Source organism: Bos grunniens, chromosome 13, assembly GCF_055505025.1.
Source record: "Bos grunniens cultivar Pamir isolate PY7600 chromosome 13, Bosgru_T2T1.0, whole genome shotgun sequence".
Taxonomy (NCBI): domain Eukaryota; kingdom Metazoa; phylum Chordata; class Mammalia; order Artiodactyla; family Bovidae; genus Bos; species Bos grunniens.
In genome coordinates, this window is record NC_141177.1 from 49,915,337 (window position 1) to 49,935,488 (window position 20,152).

The window sequence follows — 20,152 nt, forward strand, 5'->3', positions numbered from 1 at the left end:
GTTCCACTTATATGAGGTATGTGAAATGAAAAAGTCAAACTCCTATGGTATCAAAGAGTAGAACGCTGGTTACGAGAGACTGGAAACAGAGGGGAAAGGGAAGTTACTGATGGACAGGCAGGAAGTTTCAGTCAAGTGAAATGAACAAACTCTAGGGTTTGCTGTACCACACTGAACCAACAGTCAACAGTCATGGATTATAATCATCTGATGTCACTCACAGGATACGTGAGATATAGCAACACCAGTGAACTTGTTTACGAAACACAGAATCACAGACATAGAGAACAGATTTGTGGTTATCAAGGGAGTGGGGGAGGGGCAAATTAGGAGTTGGGGATTAACAGATACAAACTGCTATATATCAAATAGATAAACAAGGATCTACTGTATAGCACAGGGAACTATAACCAATATCCTGTAACAAGCCATAACGGAAAACTGAAACACTTGACTATACAGAAGAAACTAACACAAGATTGTAAAGCATCTATATATCAATAAAAATAATAGTAAATTTAAATAAATTTTTAAAAAAATAATAGATTATGTACTTAAAAGTCTGTTTGCAATTCCCTGGTGGTCCAGAAATTAGGACTCAGCGCTTTCATTGCCGGGGCCTGAGTGCACCCCCTGGTCAGGGAAGTAAAATCCTACAAGCCAGAAAAACAAAACCAAAATTTTGTTAAGTGGATGGATCTCAAGTTAAGTGTTATTAACACACCAACATTTTTTAAAGTTCATAATAGAGTTAAACATTAAAAAAAAAATTACCCCACCACAAAAGACCATGGTGTTGGTGATCCCACTGGAGCCTACATGAACACATTCTCCTGCTGGTATCTGGAGAGTTTTAAAACCACCTCACTGAAGGGCAGAGGCACCTTCAAGAGGGAGTATCTTGAACAAGAAAATGGCTGAATGAGGCTCTTGAAGGATAGAGACTCACGTTCCCTCTAGGGAAGTCGGGAGCCATCATCTGGGGAGAAACAGTCCCGGAGGGCGGGGAGTGACAGAGGATGGGGCCCCCAGGGACATGCCCAGGACCCTGGGTGCCCAGGAAGAGGAGGGGCTCCAGGGGCCTGGAAGGGGGGATGGGCTGCGTCTGCCTGAAGGAGAACTCTCAGCACGGCTCTTAGATCGTAAGGAACTCAGGGTGGAGAGAGAGACCACGAACAGCAATGACACGGACATTGCTACTGAGCACATGTGTTCAGATTAGCACGTGTGTTCACTCAGTAGCACATTGCTACTGAGTTCATGCAGGTGGTCCTAACAGAGGACCACAGGCTGGAGGCTTAAACAATGTGGAGGCTGGAAGCCCAGGATCAGCGCATCTGCAGGGAAGGTCTCCTCCCAGGCCTCTCTCTGGCTGGGAGATGCCGTCTTCTCCCTGTATCCTCATGTGGTGTCTCTTCTGTGCATGTCTGTGTCCTAATCAACTCTTCTTTTAAGGACACCAATCACATGGGATTAGGGTCCATCCCAGGGACCTCATTTTAATGTAATCACCCTTATAAAGAGTCTCCAAATACTTTCACTCTCCTGAGGTCCTAGTGGTTAGGATGTCAATGAGTGTTTGGGGGATGTAAATCAGCCCACTGGGCTGTAACTCTTAGAATCTGTATGCTTATCCTGTAAAGCCACAATGAGTCCCATTCATGGGTGTTCCCTGGACTTTCTCACGCACCTGATCTGCAAAGCGTACCTGTGAGATAGGCAGCATCACCGTCCACGCTTTAGAGATGAGGACATGAGGCCCAGAGTGGCCAAGCAATTCACCTGGTTTGAAGGCAGGACTGACCACAGCCCACCTGCGACCTGAGGCTGCACCTTAGATCACATCACCTGCCTCTATTCCCGGGCTTGTTACAGAAAAATGTGCAGGACCTAGAAGAGAGAGGAGATGATGACTAAATAAAAGTCACTCACAGTCCCACCCGTCTGGACTCTACACATAGACTTGGATTCTGCCGTGCAGTCTCCCTGTCCCATCTGACATCAGCTTCCTTAACTCGGGCTAACGTCCTGAATGTCACTTTGCTGGGGACAGAGCCAAAGGAGAGCTAATGACACTTGAAAACTGCGTCCATGAGACTTCAAGGATGGGGACATCGATGATGCTATGGTGCTGGGTGTGAAAAGCTGATTCCTATACACCGTCTGCAGGATGAGCCCAATTGAAACAAACAAACAAAAAATACAACACCAGATTGCTAAGTGTAGATCTCTGGCTCAGGTGGAACCATGGGTGATACTAATTTTCCTCCAAGATCACCTGTATTTATTTCCTGTTTCTCAAATGTGCCATCATGAGTGTGTGGACAAAATGACTTCTGGGAGCAGAAATGAAAACAATAAATGTCATGAGAGAAAAACTACCCCACGCCCACTCACCACACTGCAGGTGCAATTCACTGATGGGGTCTCAGTTCTGGAAGATTCCTCCATATGCATTTGGAAAGGAAAACAAAGGCAGCACACAGTGTCTGTGAGGAAGTCTCTTGGCAACAACATCCTGAGTGAGAAGTGATAAAAGAACCACATTCCTAAAAGCAGCCCGAAGTGGCCACTCAAATAGTAAAACTGACGCAGGGGTTTGAAAACAAAGTCCCAGCTTTCAGCCGGCGTTTCCTGAGCCAGTGAGTGCAGCCACTGAGGAAGAGGAAGCTGGTGCCCCCAGAACCCCCCGGGGGCCCTGTGCTGCCACCCACGCTGAGGCCCCTAAGGCCAGAGGTCTCCATCCTGTCGCCCCAGGTGGAGGAGCACCTGCTTCAGGTGCCCTTGGGGACCCAGCCCACGGCTCTGTGGCTCTGTCTGCCCCTCCACTGGAGCCTGGAGAGGGGGGCTCCCAGGCTCCTAGTCCAGGGAGCAGGGTGCACTTGGATGGGGACCTGGGCAGGCCAGGGTTGAGGCTGGGCACAGGTCCCACCTTGGGCCACCTGCTTCCTGCCGGGCTGCAGAGCCAGGCAGACACAATGGGCAGGCCCCACGTCAGACTCTTAGGGGAAGAAACTCACTCTTTGTGGACCGAGAGATCAGGACAGGATATCTATAACGGTTTAAAGAAAAAAAAAAGCCTGGGCTGCAACCCCCTCTTTCCCCAAGCACTTCCGAAATGTCGTGCAACACACCCAGCTCTTTAAATATCCAAACCCAGAATAAATGTGCCGACAGCATTTCCCCCGGCAACCCGGGCCCCATGGCTGGCGGCTGAGTCAGGCTCCGAGTGACGGAGCTGGAGCGGGCCACCCAGATCAACAGGCTTGGCGGAGACCGGGGCGCCCAGCACTCAGCACTCCTGCCCTGGTGCCCTCTCCCCAAAGTCCCTGCCCCCATCAGGGGACACCTGGGTGTCCCTAACCACTGTGCCCCCTGCCTTCCCACAGTGGGGGGCACTCCCTGCTCTTGCGCTGGTAAATGAGCTACAGCATTGAGGGAAGAAAAGGACCTTCTAATAAGATCCAGGCAGAACCCGGCTAAACCCTGGCACCAATTCCCATCCTCCTGTTTGTCCCTGGACAAAGTGGCCACTTGGACCCAACAGCTCTTTGTGGGGGGGGCTGTCCCATGACCGAGGGGGGGACGGCTCTGGACTGGACAGATTCTTTTAAGATCCTTACAAATATGTTTAGACAGGCGTTTCTCCTAAGAATTTTGAATGTCTACCCAGTTGAATTATACATGCTACATGCTAAGTCGCTTTAGTTGTGTCTGACTCTCTGCAACCACACAGACTATAGCCCACCAGGCTCCTCTGTCCATGGGATTCTCCAGGCAAGGATCCTGGAGTAGGTTGCCACATCCTTCTCCAGGAGATCTTCCCAACCAGGGACCAAACTGACATCTCTTATGTCTCCTGAACTGGTAGTCCAGTTCTTTGCCTCTAGTGCCACCTGGGAAGTCCAGTTGAACTATATATATGTATGTGTGTTCTTTTTGCAAGTTCTGGTTTTCTGTTAAAACATGTTTTGGCCTCTGGTTGAATACAGTGTCTACCAGACCTCAAGGTGTGAGGCAGATACAAGCAGAGTTGATTTGGTTGAGGTGGGGGCTGGGGCTCAATGCTCATTCACCCAGAGACATATCCTGAGACCCTGAACAATGGACCAGGTAATAATAGTATTCTATGGGCTCACATACCTGAGAACCCCTGATTCACCATCATGTGAGTCCGCATAGTGCAGGGAACATCCTTAGGGTTTGACTCACTCCTTCTCCACTTCCAGTAGAAAATAAGGATGAGAAGAGGTTGTGGACCTGAATTAAAATGGAACCAGAGGCTCACAGTGAAATGCAGCAGAGCCAAGCCCAACAGAAATCATTCATTCTTTTGTTAGTCAACAAAAACATGCTAAGCACTTACCATGTGCCAGCCCCAGTACGAGACACAGCAAATGATATACAGAAAGGTAATTCAGTCTTTATCCATGTGGAGGTTTATGTTCTAAACAAAATTAACATAAATACAAAAAAATCATAAATGGAAGGTACAATTTATTTTTTCAGGGATCCATTTACATGAGCTACCCTTTCAAGCAGTGGTGATCCAGGACTTCCTGGAAGAAGTGAAGAAGGGTTTGGTTTTCACAGGTGGCGGGGAGAGGATGGCCCTCTAGAACAAGGAAGCAGCAGGCACAAAGGCCCGAGGTGCCCTGGTCGCACAGGCTGACAGCTCCAGGTAGTGCATTCATGGAGTCTGTCGAGTCTGCCGCCTGGCATCTGCCCTGCTGGAAAGCTCAGACGTGATCGGGGAAATAGGAAGGGAGCTGGATAGAGCAGCAGACGGAGATCAGATGCCAGGGTGAGGTTGCAACCAGAGTGCAGAAGGCCTGGGACACCAGACAAGGTGCTGTCACTCCACACTGTGAACAGTGGGCAGGGGCTAAGGGGCTTTAAGCAGATAAGTGACACCAGAGGGTGGCTTTAGTAAGCCAAGCCCAGCAGGGGTGGGAGGGTGTGATGGAAGAGGAGAAAGATGCTGGAACTGGGATGGAAAGTTCCTGCCACAGTGGAAGGGACCGCTGATGGGGCACCTGTGGATGGAGACAGGCTGGGAAGGCAAAATAGAGGTGAGAGATTAAAAAAAAAAATTCCCCCAGGAGACTCAGCCAGACCTAGCAAACCCCTACCTTTGGAGGCCAAGGGACAGGTCATGGGGATTAGAGGCCTGGTCTGGGTGCCTGGGGAGCAGTGGGTGCCTCCTGCACACTTAGGGAAGAGGGCAGGCATGCTGGGGCTCTGTGGACATGTGGGATGCTTGATTTTTAGGCTGGAAGGTTTTGGGCGTTGGAGGGAAAGTTCAAAGAACCAGATCAACCCTCGAGCAGGGCCTTCCCCCTATCCTACACGAGTGGATACAAAAGCCCCTGATGCTGGTGGTGAGATGGTCTGCCTTTGGGTGAGGGTTACCGATTACAGCACCCACATTCCCGAAGCTTCCATCAGGTTCCTGTCCCTCCTATTCTCCCCTGGAACACGGGGCTCCCAAGGGAGGAAAGCTGGAAAGGAGACTTCCTTATGGATGATGTGGGCGACAGTTACCAGAGCAAGAAAGGGGACTCCCCCAGTCCCGTATCTTCCAGTTGAGCCACGCTGCTGAGGGTAAACAGCAACCAAAACAATCCCAGTTGCTTGCCACTTGGAAGATTATTATCTGAGCAGTTGGTGGATGGGAACTGTTTTTCAAACAAGCTATCAAAACAAACCCAGAGAGCACATGTGCGAGGCCGCTGGCCTGTGAGTCGCTGAGGAAGGAAACCAGCAACCCAGCGGCCCCTCCATCACGTGTCCTCCCGCCAGGCGGCAGGTCCCCCAGATCGCCTGGGGTGGGGAGGCCCAGGGTCCAGCAAGGGAGGGTCTGGAGAGTGAGGGTCTAGCGAGTGAGATGCAGAAACTACCTCTGAAAACAGGGAGGCTTAGGTGACCGGGCTGCAAGCCAGTAGGGCAGGGCTGGTGGCCACTTGTCCAGGCCATCACCTGAGAGCCTGAAACTCTTGAGTGCAAACATCAGATGTTATTTATAGCCGTCTGTTGAAATCCGTGTTACAAGGATTATGATGTTTACAAGGATGAATCGTAGGTACCTCTCCTTTCTCGCCCCTCTGGCTCAACCTAGAGATGTTTTCATGTGCAGACTTCTCTTTCTTGAGCTCATTTTTCTTTAAAAAAAAGAAAAAGAACTCACAAGGGTAGGACAACAAATCGTTCTTATTTAAAACCCTGGTGAGGCCGAGGCACCTGAGCTTCCTGGAGGGAATGAGGAGCAGCTTTCTAAACAAAACTCAGCAGGCTGTCTTAAAGGGGTTTGTCTGCAGTCCTGGTTGCGGGGGGGGGGGGGGGCAGGGCGGGATTTTCCTAGAGGGGCAGAATCCCTCCCTTCCCTCTGTTCTACCCCCAGCATCCCCTACATAAAGCTCATAAACACCCCCTGACTCTTGCCCCAACTTTGTGTTGGCTGCCCTTATTTTCAAATCACAGGCTGTAGTTCATCTCACACAGGCGGGTTGGAAGTTTGGAGGAGTCAGTTTAATGAAAAAGGGGAGTGAGGCAGAGCTAGAGAAAAAACTAGTGGTTACAGTGGGGAGGAGGGGGAGGAGAATATGGGGTGTGGGAACAGGAGGTATAAAACTGCTGGCTTTAAGACGGGCTCAGGGATGTCTTATACAATACAGGGAAGATAGCCAGTATTTTGTAATCGCTGTAAATGGAAAGACATCTTTAAAAACTGTACAAAAATTTTAAAATTGTTTTTTAAAAAATGAAAAATAGGAGTCCCCTGGTGGGCTAGTGGTTAGGATTCCAGGCTTTCACTGCCATGGCCCAGGTTCAAGCCCTGTTTGGGGCACTGAGATCCTGTAAGCTGCGCGGTGCAAACCCCACCTCCAAAAAATAAAAATTAAATCTTGTCAGTGCTGGCCAAAAAAAAGCAGTGCTTAAGGAAACACTAGAAATAATGTAAAATCCTCTATGGCCACAGCCTTAAAACTGGATTTCTCTTAGGAGTTTGGGGTTAACAGATATACACTACTATATATAAAATAGATAAACAACAACAAGCTACTGTATAGCAAAGGGAAATACATTCATTATCTTGTAACAACCTATAGAGAAGACTCTGAAAAAGAACAGGTATATCTGTGGTGGGTTGTGGTTTAGTGGCTAAGTCGTGTCCAACTCTGCGACCCCATGGACCGTAGCCCGCCAGTCTCCTTTGTTCATGGGATTTCCCAGGTAAGAATTCTGGAGTAGGTTGCCATTTCCTTTTCCAGGGATCTTCCCAACCCAGGGATCAAACCTGGGATTCCTGAATTGCAGATAACTTTTTACCATCTGAGCCACCAGGGACCACACCAAACAGATGAACAGACCAAATGAAACATGCACAGGGAGAGGCGGCAGCACGGCTGCGCTTGCAGACGCGACACTGTGACGCGAGCAGAGAGTAGCTGGGCACTTACTCACCCGAAGGCAAAGTGACACCTAATCCATGGGGACTGGGGTCGGAAGAGGGCTCCCACGGGGCTACTGCCTGGGAGCTGGGAGGCCCCGTGTCTTGGTCTGGGGGCGGCTACACAGAGTATAAAGGTTAAACAGTGACTCAGGTGTGTGTAAGACCACTGCACTGCACGCAGGCAGGCAGGCACCTCCACAGAACATCTTAAAGCGGGATGCTGTGTCCTACATGAGCATATTTGCTTCCGTAATCTAGACAGCATATTAAAAAGCAGAGGTGTTACTTTGCCAACAGAGGTCTGTATAGTCAAAGCTATGATTTTTTCCAGTAGTTATATAAGGATGTGAGAGCTGAACCATAAAGAAGGCTGAGCAACAAAAAACAGATGCTTTTGAACCGCGGTATTAGGGAAGAATCTTGAGAGTCCCTTGGACTGCAAGGAGATCAAACCAGTCAATCCTAAAGGAAATCAGTCCTGAATATTCATTGGAAGGACTGATACTGAAGCTGAAGCTCCAACTTTGGCCACCTGATTGATGCAAAGAGCTCATTAGAAAAGACCCTGATGCTGGGAAAGATTGAAGGCGGGAGGAGAAAGGGACGAGAGAGGATGAGATGGTTGGATGGCATCATCGACTCAAAGGACATATGAGTTTGAGCAAACTCTGGGAGACGGTGAAGGACAGGGAGGCCTGGCATGCTGCAGTCCATGGGGTCGCAAAGAGTCGGACACAACTGAGTGACTGAACAACAACATTTGCTTCCTGTTGCTGCTGTGACAAATTATCACAGAAGCAGTGGCTTAAGATGGCTGAAATGTATGATTGCACTGGAGGTCAGAAATGAACCATCAAAGCATCATCAGGCCTGAGTTCCTTCTAGAGGCTTTGAGGAGGAGCCTTTTCTTGCCTGAACAGCCTATAGAAGCCACCTGTGTCCCTCGCCTCGTGGCCCCTTCTCATATCACTGGAGCCTCTTGCGTCTGTCATCACACCCCAACTGTTGTCAGGTTTCCTTCTTTGCTTTTTTGGCCACACCCCCACAGCTTGCAGGATGATCATCAGTCCCAGGACCAGGGACTACCGAACCTGGGCCACTGCAGCGAAGGTGCTGAGTCCTAACCACTGGACCACAGGGACTCCCTGGTTTCCTTCTTGTAAGGATCCTTGCAGTTAACTCTGGGCCCATCTGGATAATCCACAATAATCTCTTCATCTTAAAAGTCCTTAATTTAATCACAGTTGCCGAGTCTTTCCTGCCATGTAAGGTCACATCCTCACAATTCTGGACATGAGGACATGGATGTTTCCAGAGGGGGGAGGGGCATTATTCAGCCTTCATAATAAGGGGACATGGAGGTCAAGGCCAAATAAGACCACCAAAGGTATTAGGATAATTAATATAATAGCTGCTGTTGGGACACAAGAACCCCCAAACCTCCATGGCTTTATACAATAACAGGGGCTCTTGTTTTATTTTATGGGTTTTATGGCCATGCTGTGCAGCATGTGGGATCTTAGTTCCCCAACCAGAGATTGAACTCATGCCCCCTGCATCGGAAGTGTGAAGTTTTAACCACTGGACCACCAGGGAAGTCCCCTAATCTAGGCCCAGGATCCCCATCGGAACCTTAGAATTCAGGGGAGCTGTGAACCCAGATGGGAGAAAAAAAATCTTTATTTTCTCTAAACTTAGCACTTCAATGATAAATGTAGTCAATAAGTCACATTAGTACTGGTAGTATTTGTAATAGAAATTAGACATTTTCACATCAAGTTACAAGTTACTTTGTCTATATCAAAATACCCTTATACTCATCACTACTTCAAAAGGATTCTGGTTATGAAATCTCCCCCTGTATCTTATTTTATAATGGACTAATAAAGAAGTGTACATATTAAATTATCACAATTTTCATATTTTACTAACTGTATTTGACTATGAATTTTAATCTAGTACTCTATTTTACCCACTTTCAGATAACCCCCCAAAAAATGCTTTTTGATTAAAAAAAAAAAACATTTCTGGGGAGAAATCTACAGGCTTCACCAAATCAACAGAGTGGTCCACAGTACCCACACAGACACACACAAAACACAAACAAAAGAGGCCCTGAAATGCGGGAGTCTTTTTTACTTCTAGAAGTATAACGCAGGCCGGGTGGCACCCTGCACTGCAGCTGTCCCACTGGGAACATGTGACCTTCAAGTGACCCCACAGGCCCTGTGGGTGTGGGCTTCTTACTGGAGTGGGAAGCTCCCCCAGACTCCCTGAAGCAACTTCTCCTTCAGATCACAAGCCTGGGGCAGAGGCTCCCCCAGGTCTGCAGGGAGTTATTTATGAAGCACTCCCAGCAAGCCATTTGGGCCGGGGTCCCCATCCCCTGGGCCATGGCCTGTTAGGAACTGGGCCACACAATAGGAGGTGAGGGGTGGGCGAGTGGATGGCAGCTGCATCTGTCATTACTCACATCACCGCCTGAGAACCATCCCTCCACCCCTCATCCTTGGAAAAACTGTCTTCACCAAAACTGGGCCCTGATGCCGAAAAGGTTGGGGACTGCTGGTTTAGGGGACAAAGCTACTTTTTTCAGAGTGTGGGGACCAGGGTGGCCTACACACACCAGTCTAAAGGCTTGATGTGTTTTCATGACTCCTCCAAGCTCATTCTAACTCCACCCTTATGCATCCCCCAGACCAAGCTCGAGCTCCTTGCTCTCTTCTCTCCAAGCATAATGAAGGCAAGAGTCTCCAGTGTGCTCTGCTATGGGACTGGCTTCCCACTCCCTTCCCTGGGTACACAACCCTCAGGCGTTGGCTCACACCTCAGACCTTCCGGACTGCTTCACCACTGACCGATCCCTGACCTCGTTCTTGGTGGCCCGCGGCTCCTTCAGGGAGGTTCAGACCTTACCTTCCAGTCCTGGTTCCCATCTCACCTCGACCGCCTCTGAGCTCCTCCAAGACACCCCTGTGCTACAGTAGGTGGTCTTGCCTCATCCAGACACAGTGACTCATCCGGATGTTTGAGGGGAAGAAGCAGAGACCCCACCTGGGCCATTTATCCTTCTTTCTTCTTCGAAGTCTTCTCCCAGGTTCCCCTTTCTGGTAAAGGCCAAAGGCCCTTCAGTAGAACTAGAGGAAGGGCGCTTTTCCACTCACAACTGTTGACTCCAGGCTCCCACCGGTTTGGGCCATTCTTCTTGGTCCAAACTACAATCTTCTTCCTTTTCCTCTCCCTGTAAGAATCCCTAACCCCATGCTACATGCCTCTGAGAAAAAGGGGAGCCTTGTACCCTGAGAAGCTCATGGCAGAAGGGGCCCTATTCCTATACCACTGGTACCAAGAAAATTCTCCACCCTTCCCTGGAAAGAGGAGCCACCAACCAACGCTGACTCCCACCCGCTCCAGGAGGACCCTCCTGAGACAAGAAATCAGGGCTCAAGTCCAGGATGTGGAGTTGGCCGTGGGGTCTGACTGTGGGTGGGTATGTTAGGGGAGTCACACGTCCCTCCTCGTGGCCTCACCTGGCCCCCCACCTGTGCTCTCCCCCCTCATCTGGCCCCCACAAGCTCCCTGACTTCCCTGTAGCTCAAACAGTAAAGAATATGCCTGCAATGCAGGAGACCAGGGTTCAATCCCTGAGTCAGGAAGATCTTCTGGAGAAGGTAATGGCAGCCCACTCCAGTATTCTTGCCTGGAGAATTCCATGGCAGAGAAGCCTGGCGGGCTACAGTCTGTGGGGTTGCAAAGAGTCAGACATGACTGAGCGACTAACATGCACAGCCCCCTGAGTCCAGATCTCCAAACCAGGGCCAAGAGCAGGAGGGACTCACGTTTGTGGCAGGAAGCCCTGTGCCCTCTCCCTCTGACCGTGAGCCATCTGCCCCCATCCCCACTGCAGGCGGGCTCCGCGCCCACCCCTCCCTGCCCAGTGTCTGTCTCCTCCATCGGCCCCTGCTGCCTTGCCTCCAAGGTCTTGCCTGTCCCTCCCCTCTGTTTACAAGGCCCAGTGACCGTGGGACGGGCCTGGTCCTGCTGCCCCCTCAGAACCATGGTTCAACAACGTGGAACTCACCTTCTTTCCCTGACTCTGCTGCCCCCTCCATGTTCAGCACCCAATGGGTGGTCTGCGGGCCATTGACCCCTGCCTTCCCCACCACCCCTGCTGCTCCAGCTCTGGCCTGGCCTCTGGATGTGTCTCCACAGCCCCAAGTCCCTCCCTCTGGCCCCGCAGCCACCTCCTCACCAGCCAGCGTCCCTCCGGCACTTCCCGATGGTATCTACAAGGAACTTTGGGAATACCTGTCTGATTATTTCATTCCAAGCAACTCTTACCTGTTTTGAGGCTCTAAAAACTTTTCTAGGCTCCTGTTTGCCCACAGGCTTTTCTCAGTCTTGTCCCAGCCCACCTGGCAAAGCCATGCACCCCACCTTCCTCCTCCCACACCCCCACATGAACACCCATGTACCCATACATGCACATGCATGTGTAGACTACGCCCATCTGCTCCTTCATATGTGTGATTATTTAGAGTTGACAAGTCTTTGCACTTGGGAGACGACACCTGTCACCACTTCTTAAGCACATTGCACACGGGTTTTCTGTGCTTTCCCCTCTCCACTGGCTGTGACTAGGCTCCACAGCGCCCCCTGTGCGGCACCGTGCCTGCTTGCTGGGCGGAGTGAAGACCTTCTGCATCTGTTATGTGTCTGCCTTGATGGGAGAGGCAGGGGGCTGGAGATGACAACCCCTTCTGGAGGGGACAGGAGCCACTAATATGTGTCCCAAGACCAGGACCAGGGCTCAGCATGCTTGCTACAGAAGCGAGTGAGCAGATGTCCCTGCGGTGTTCCAAGTGTTCTCGAAGCTTCTCTGTCACCCCCAGGAAGCTCCAGCCCCAGAGCCACCAGGCTGTGAACACCAGGGGATGATGCAGTCTCAGGCCCCAGCTGAAGTGAGGCAGTGTCCTGGAGGTTGGGGGTGGGGTAGGCGGAAGGGGCTGCCCCGCCTGCTACGGCTGCTGCTGATACTCACCACAGTCACACCCCTCCTAACATCCCTTACACTTGGCTGGGGAAACAGAAAAAGTCCCAGTCAGCCCCTAACGTGGCATCACTGAGACCCCAGCCCGTCATCTGAGGCCTCACCTGTCCCTTCGGTCCAGCTCCCCCTGGGACCAGGTCATGGGCAAGAGGTGAGGGGTTTACTCCCAGGGGGTGCCTGGACTTCCCTGGGGTGGGGGACAAAGGAGCCGGCATCCAGAGCCTCCTCAGTTGTGGCCTGGAGGCTCTCACCCCCCCACCTCCTGCCCTGTCGGAAGCAACACTGCGGTGAAACATTCAGGACTTCTATTTTTTGGAGGAGTCTCATTTGGCTTACAGGGTTGGTTTTTTTTTTTTTTTCCTTCCACTTTAATGAACCAAGTATTTGGAAAATTAGCTCACAGAGTCATGCCACCAACACCAAATTAGAGCCATCTGTACAGATAAAACAGTTAGGAGCTTTTGTGCCACTGCGGGCCGAGATGTATGGCTCATTCAGGCTCAGAGGGCCCACTTTATCCCTGAATTCCTTTTTTTTCCCCTAACACAGAAGAAGCCTCAGTCAGCGCGTAGGAAACAGGAAGGAACCCGTTGTTTTAAATAGCAGACAGCAGAGAATTGACTCATTATGGTCTGTTCATTCAGCGAGTGACAGCCAGAAGGCAGCCCGCTCGCCACCCCCCTTTCCCTGAGATGCAGGTCAGGGGGCACGGCCAGGGTTTTCTCACAGTCTGGAAGAATCCAGTGCAAGCCCTTTCCAAGGGAACTGGTGAATGCCAAGGTTTCTATCTTGCCAGGGACTTTACAATATTAGTGTCTTTTAAAAAAAAGAAGAAGACAAAAACAAGAACGCCAGTAAAACCCTACAAGAATAGCCGGAAGTCAGACATCCTGTGTTTCCCTTCCTCAGCCTGATCTACTCCGAGGAGGCAAACACCCTTTCGAGCCTTCCTTTCTTATCTTGGCAACGGTCTATTTTCATTTCTCCGGGATGTGAGGCAAGAGGAGGGGGTGGCCTCTGGGGGGGACAGGGCCCCCCTCAAAGGCAGCCTCACACAGGGAGAGGGGGTGCCCTCGGGGCTGTTAGTCTCAGGAGCCCACGGTTTAATCTGTCTCAAATCCATCGCTGTGACACCCAAGCACACTGATTAGTCCTGCCTGAAGCTATCCTGGCCTCTGAATTTAATTTTTTTTTAAGTGCACTGTTTTGTTTTCAATGTTCAAACTGGAATCCAGGTGTCAAGATGGGGCCTGAGGGAGATGAGAGCATGAGATCCCAGGGTACTGCAGCTCACATCCGCCCTCCACTGTCCGCATCTTCTTGGTCCAAGGAAACCCAGGGTCACCTAATTTCCAACAGATGAGCTGGGGGACCTTGAAACTGACCTGCCTACATTCTCTTTCCAAGGCTCCCCAGCCATGAAAACCCACAGCCTCAAGATTCCCCAGCCCAGAGTACCACACCTCCCAACCCAGGCACGATCGTCAGAGCTCACAGAGCTGTTTGGGCTCTCGTTTTCACCTGAAACCGAGAGTGATTCCTGTTGCCAACAGGAGTAATCTAAACATCACTCCACAGCCTGAAACTGCAACCAGGATGCATAATAAGGAATTTGAAACAGAAAAAAAAAAAGTCACTCCAAGTGTCAGTACAACTCCGGACCCTCACGGCAGCAGAGTCAGCATTTTCTGGCGAAGTCTTTCCCCGCCTTGGTCCCCTTCTGAATATGCCCCACAGTTAGGGCTCTCAGATCCTCAGGAAGTGGGCTAAAATCCTAGAGGCTGAGGTTAGGGGAAAACCTGGCACTTTTTCATTTTCTTCAAAGCCATTTTGCAAGCCTACAGGTGTCAGTATAAGCCAAAGAATGGGTCTTGTCACAGATGAAAAGTCAGAGTAATCATACCATTTCTTGTCTAAATCTGGACACTGTTGATAGTGAAAAGAAAAGCTATTCATAATCATGCTGAAACACCAAGCGTAGAGGGTGACTGTCCCAGGCAACCGGGACGTACAGTCACCCTGTGAACTGGGAAATCTAAACTGGTGCTGGTCCAATGTTGGTCATCCATTTGGTTTCTTTTTAATACAACACCCAAGTGACCCTAAGTCTGATGGGTGGAGGGGTTGAAGAGGGCAAGGAAGGCAGGGGTCAGCCAGCATGCCTAACAGCCACGCGAGAGTCGGGAATAAGGAACAAGGGGATTTTTTCATCCTGGAAAGGTGGGCTGTACTACAGACTGGAGAAAACCAGGTCACTTTTCTTGCATGAGCTGCCAGCTGCTCTTAGCAAAGTAATTGAGTTCTGCCAGCATCCTCTCCAGCTGCAAAGAACAGCAGAGTCCTGAGTCCTGAGGTTGGAATTGCAAGCCAGCCTCTGTGATATCTATCAAAGCAGATAGATATACTCACTCATCCTTGGCTTTTGGTCCAAAGACCCAGGGTGAAGGCGTTCTCCATCGTCCTCTCTAACAGACACAGTGACAGATCCACTGATCTAGATGCTCCCTGTCCTGAGCAAGGCTAGAGGACCAGATCGGAAATCCTTCTAGGCCTCCCATCAACCGACCAGGCCAGCAGTATTGTAAATGACAACGTCCTCTGTCTTCAGAGGCAAATTATCTGAAGTAGTTACATTTTAACTTTTCTCTCCTCAGATCTGCCCCCCACTTCCACCAAAATCAAAAAGGTCTTAACTGTTTGATGGAAACTTGCTCATTTATTTGAAAAAGGTCTTCTTTTTTAGGGTAGAAACACTCCACTGGCCTACAAAATGGTATCTATTACATACCTGATCCTCAACCTCTAGGCAAAAATTACATTGAAATAACACTGAAATGATCCAATGGTTACAAAGATGCAATTACTCTTCCAGAAACATCATACACTGAGTATAGGATCCAAGAAAACTCCTTTATTTTACAACATATTACTTGATAGGGAAAAAGGTCCCCTGTGTAACCATAAAAAGAAACAAGGAATAAGCATATTTTTAGTATCCTCATCGGAGAAGGCAATGGCAACCCACTCCAGTACTCTTGCCTGGAAAATCCCATGGACGGAGGAGCCTGGTAGGCCGCAGTCCATGGGGTCACTAGGAGTTGGACACAACTGAAGCGGCTTAGCAGCAGCAGCAGTATCCTCATATCAACTGGACTGAATAACAGATTAGAATTTAAAATCAGTTTTTCTCTAGAGTCAGTCCTCATAACAGTACTTCATTTTCCCTGGTTACAGTTACTGTTGGTGGTGATTACCACAGTCTTTTACTAGACTGTGATCTCCCAAAACGCAAGGATTCTGCTTTGTTCATGTATTTATTTCCAGAAAGGTGTTCAATAAATATAGGATAAATATGTAAAGTCTAAGTATCAAATTATGGCAATAAACATAAATGGCTAAAATTTCTTCAAAGCCCCAGATTAAACTGAAAAACAAAATCTAGAACTTTTTTTGCTTTTAAGAGTTATATCTAAACTTTACAATATTGTATTAGTTTTGCCAAATATCGAAATGAATCCGCCACAGGTATACATGTGTTCCCCATCCTGAACCCTCCTCCCTCCTCCCTCCCCATACCCTCCCTCTGGGTCGTCCCAGTGCACCAGCCCCAAGCATCCAGTATCGTGCATCGAACCTAGACTGGCAACTCGTTTCATACATGATATTATACATGTTTCAATGCCATTCTCCCATATCTTCCCACCCTCTCCCTCTCCCACTGAGTCCATAAGACTGATCTATACATCAGTGTCTCTTTTGCTGTCTCATACACAGGGTTAAGTTTAAAAATAAAATAAAATTAAAAAAAAAAAGAAAAATGAAAGCATATGGTCATACAAAAACCTGTATACAAATGTTAATAATAGCGCCAAAGAGAAATAAGCCTCCAACTGATAACAGATAAATAAATGTGGTATGTCCATACAATGAAAAAAAAAAAAGTTATATCTAGAGACCTCCCTGGTAGTCCAGTGATTAAGATTCCACACTCCCAATACAGGGGGCCAGGGTTTAACCTCTCGTCAGGAAACTAGATTCCACTTGCCACAACTAAAGAGTTCACATCCAATTAAAAGTCTGTGTTTCACAACTGAGAGTTCACATGCCACAGCTACAGATCCTGCATGCCGCAATAAAAACTGAAGACCCTGTGTGCCACAACTAAGACCCGGCACAGCCAAATAAACAAATAAAAATATCTGAAAGGTATATCTCAAATATAAAATACATGGCCCCCAAATGCTAAATACAATAGGACTGTGCTAATCACAGAAAACTAGTCAATCTGATCACACAGACCACAGCCTTGTCTAACTCAGTGAAACTAAGCCATGCCCTGTGGTGTCACCCAAGACGGGCAGGTCATGGTGGAGAGGTCTGACAGAATGTGGCCCACTGGAGAAGGAATGGCAAACCACTTCAGTATTCTTGCCTTGAGAACCCCATGAACAGTATGAAAAGGCAAAATGATAGGATACTGAAAGGGGAACTCCCCAGGTCTATAGCTGCCCAATATGCTACTGGCAATCAGTGGAGAAATAACTCCGGAAAGAATGAAGGGATGGAGCCAAAGCAAAAACAATACCCAGCTGTGGATGTGACTGGTGATAGAAGCAAGGTCCGATGCTGTAAAGAGCAATACTGCATAGGAACCTGGAATGTTAGGTCCATGAATCAAGGCAAATTGGAAGTGGTCAAACAGGAGATGGCAAGAGTGAACGTCGACATTCTAGGAATCAGCGAACTGAAATGGACTGGAATGGGTGAATTTAACTCAGATGACCATTATATCTACTACTGTGGGCAGGATCCCTTAGAAGAAATGGAGTAGCCATCATAGTCAACAAAAGAGTCCAAAATGCAGTACTTGGATGCAATCTCAAAAACAACAGAATGATCTCTGTTCGTTTCCAAGGCAAACCACTCAATATCACAGTAATCCAAGTCTATACCCCAACCAGTAACGCTGAAGAAGCTGAAGTTGAACAGTTCTATGAAGACCTACAAGATCTTTTAGAACCAACACCCAAAAAAGATGTCCTTTTCCTTACAGGGGGCTGGAATGCAAAAGTAGGAAGTCAAGAAACACCTGGAGTAACAGGCAAATTTGGCCTTGGAATACAGAATGAAGCAGGGCAAAGACTAATAGAGTTTTGCCAAGAGAATGCACTGATAATAGCAAACACCCTCTTCCAACAACACAAGAGAAGACTCTACACATGGACATCACCAGATGGTCAACAGCGAAATCAGACTGATTATATTCTTTGCAGCCAAAGATGGAGAAGCTCTATACAGTCAGCAAAACAAGACCGGGAGCTGACTGTGGCTCAGATCATGAACTCCTTGTTGCCGAATTCAGACTTAAATTGAAGAAAGTAGGGAAAACTACTACACCATTCAACTATGACCTAAATCAAATCCCTTATGATTATACAGTGGAAGTGAGAAATAGATTTAAGGGCCTAGATCTGATAGATAGAGTGCCTGATGAACTATGGAATGAGGTTCGTGACATTGTACAGGAGACAGGGATCAAGACCATCCCCATGGAAAAGAAATGCAAAAAAGAAAAATGGCTGTCTGGGGAGGCCTTACAAATAGCTATGAAAAGAAGAGAAGCGAAAAGCAAAGGAGAAAAGGAAAGATACAAGCATCTGAATGCAGAGTTCCAAAGAATAGCAAGGAGAGATAAGAAAGCCTTCCTCAGCAATCAATGCAAAGAAATAGAGGAAAACAACAGAATGGGAAAGACTAGAGATCTCTTCAAGAAAATTAGAGGTACCAAGGGAACATTTCATGCAAAGATGGGCTCGATAAAGGACAGAAATGGTATGGACCTAACAGAAGCAGAAGATATTAAGAAGAGGTGGCAAGAATACACAGAAGAACTGTACAAAAAAGATCTTCAGGACCAAAATAATCACGATGGTGTGATCACTCACCTAGAGCCAGACATCCTGGAACATGAAGTCAAGTGGGACTTAGAAAACATCACTACAAACAAAGCTAGTGGAGGATGGAATTCCAGTTGAGCTATTTCAAATCCTAAAAGATGATGCTGTGAAAGTGCTGCACTCAATATCTCAGCAAATTTGGAAAACTCAGCAGTGGCCACAGGACTGGAAAATTTCCGTTTTCATTCCAATCCCAAAGAAAGGCAATGCCAAAGAATGCTCAAACTACTGCACAATTGCACTCATCGGAGAAGGCAATGACAACCCACTCCAATACTCTTGCCTGGAAAATGCCATGGACAGAGGAGCCTGGTAGGCTGCAGTCCATGGGGTCACTAAGAGTCGAAAACAACTGAGCGACTTTACTTTCACTTTTCACTTTCATGCCACGGAGAAGGAGGTGGCAACCCACTCCAGTGTTCTTGCCTGGAGAATACCAGGGACAGAGGAGCCTAGTGGGCTGCCGTCTATGGGGTCACACAGAGTCGGACACAACTGAAGTGACTTAGCAGCAGCAGCAGCACACGCTAGTAAAGTAACGCTCAAAATTCTCCAAGCCAGGCTTCAGCGATATGTGAACCATGAACTTCCAGATGTTCAAGCTGGTTTTAGAAAAGGCAGAGGAACCAGAGACCAAATTGCCAACATCCGTTGGATCATGGAAAAAGCAAGAGAGTTCCAGAAAAACATCTATTTCAGCTTTATTGACTATGCCAAAGCCTTTGACTGTGTGGATCACAATAAACTGTGGAAAATTCTGAAAGAGATGGGAATACCAGACCACCTGATCTGCCTCTTGAGCAACCTATATGGAGGTCAGGAAGCAAGAGTTAGAACTGGACATGGAACAACAGACTGGTTCCAAATAGGAAAAGGAGTACGTCAAGGCTGTATATTGTCACCATGTTTATTTAACTTATATGCAGAGTACATCATGAGAAATGCTGGGCTGGAAGAAGCAAAAGCTGGAATCAAGATTGCCAGGAGAAATATCAATAACCTCAGATATACATATGACACTACCCTTATGGCAGAAAGTGAAGAGGAACTCAAAAGCCTCTTGATTAAAGTGAAAGAGGAGAGTGAAAAAGTTGGCTTAAAGCTCAACATTCAGAAAACTAAGATCATGGCATCTGGTCCCATCACTTCATGGGAAATAGATGGGGAAACAGTGGAAACAGTGTCAGACTTTATTTTGGGGGGCTCCAAAATCACCGCAGATGGTGACTGCAGCCTTGAAATTAAGAGACGCTTACTCCTTGGAAGGAAAGTTATGACCAACCTAGATAGCATATTCAAAAGCAGAGACATTACTTTGCCGACAAAGGTCCGTCTAGTCAAGGCTATGGTTTTTCCTGTGGTCATGTATGGATGTGAGAGTTGGACTGTGAAGAAAGCTGAGTGCCGAAGAATTGATGCTTTTGAACTGTGGTGTTGGAGAAGACTCTTGAGAGTCCCCTGGACTGCAAGGAGATCCAACCAGTCCATTCTGAAGGAGATCAGCCCTGGGATTTCTTTGGAAGGACTGATGCCAAAGCTGAAGCTCCAATACTCTGGCCACCTCATGAGAAGAGTTGACTCATTGAAAAAGACTCTGATGCTGGGAGGGATTGGGGGCAGGAGGAGAAGAGAACGACAGAGGTTGAGATGGCTGGATGGCATCACCGACTCGATGGATATGAGTTTGAGTGA

General features: G+C 48.3%; 1 long non-coding RNA gene across 3 annotated transcripts in view; it reads right to left on the reverse strand.

Moving 5' to 3' along the window:
• The window catches only part of LOC147360969 (uncharacterized), a 48,318-nt gene that overhangs the window by 11,569 nt on the left and 16,597 nt on the right, over positions 1–20,152 (reverse strand). For 2 of the 3 annotated variants that reach the window (XR_015139545.1, XR_015139546.1), the window contains exons 2-6: positions 4,367–4,447; positions 4,144–4,260; positions 2,398–2,518; positions 1,709–1,890; positions 555–653 (exon numbers count right to left, since the gene is read on the reverse strand). This is a non-coding gene — a long non-coding RNA (uncharacterized LOC147360969). The remainder of the gene's footprint in view (positions 1–554; positions 654–1,708; positions 1,891–2,397; positions 2,519–4,143; positions 4,261–4,366; positions 4,448–20,152) is intronic. The other variant, XR_015139547.1, reaches the window with a different exon arrangement.